Below are 768 nucleotides of genomic sequence, written 5' to 3'. Positions count from 1 at the left end.
GCCAACAGTGACCTAGCGGCTATTGAAGGACTAGGAGAACTCCCTCCAGCCAAGAAACTCAATTCCAACCAGGACAGCCTGACCCTACGGGCCCTCCTCTCCCACTGGAGCCTTCTGCTTCTCAGCCCTTTCATGTTCACCGGGTGATTGTCCAGGACTCACCAAGGTCCAAAGGCTGCTGGGACTGGAGAAGCCCACCTTGTCGTCCCTGAAGAGGCATGTGCCGCACCCCATCCCTTTGACCTCTGATCTGACGGACATTTCTATACAGAAAATGAAAACAACAACAAAAAAGTGTGGCTGAAACAGCAGATCTTTCACTTCCACGCCTGTGGGGGGCCAGCAGCAAGTGCCAGTGCTGTGGCTTAGCAAGGACGTATTGGTAACAGAGCAGCCAGCAAGGACTTTCAGTGAAATAGTGTGACAGGGGCATTACACTGTCCTGAGGTGCCTTTAGTCAGTTCAGCTCATAATGACCCCTGTAGGACAGAATAGAAAGGCCTCACCCGCTGACAGATCACATCAAAAGGGATGATTAAATCATTAAAAACATTCATATAACTAATAATTTATAAATTATCAAGTGTTCATAGGGGAAGGAAGAGCGGGCAGGGAGGGGAAAAATAAGGAGCTGATACCAAGGGCTCAAGCGGAAAGCAAATGTTTTGAGAATGATGATGGCAACAAAGGTACAAATGTGCTTGACACATGGATGGATGGATTGTGATAAGAGTTGTACAAGCCCCCGATAAAATGATTGGAAAAAGA

The sequence above is a fragment of the Echinops telfairi genome, unplaced genomic scaffold, assembly GCF_000313985.2.
Source record: "Echinops telfairi isolate 266 unplaced genomic scaffold, ASM31398v2 ScPeMD7_655;HRSCAF=1070, whole genome shotgun sequence".
NCBI lineage: Eukaryota > Metazoa > Chordata > Mammalia > Afrosoricida > Tenrecidae > Echinops > Echinops telfairi.
Note: the sequence above shows the minus strand (reverse complement) of the source record.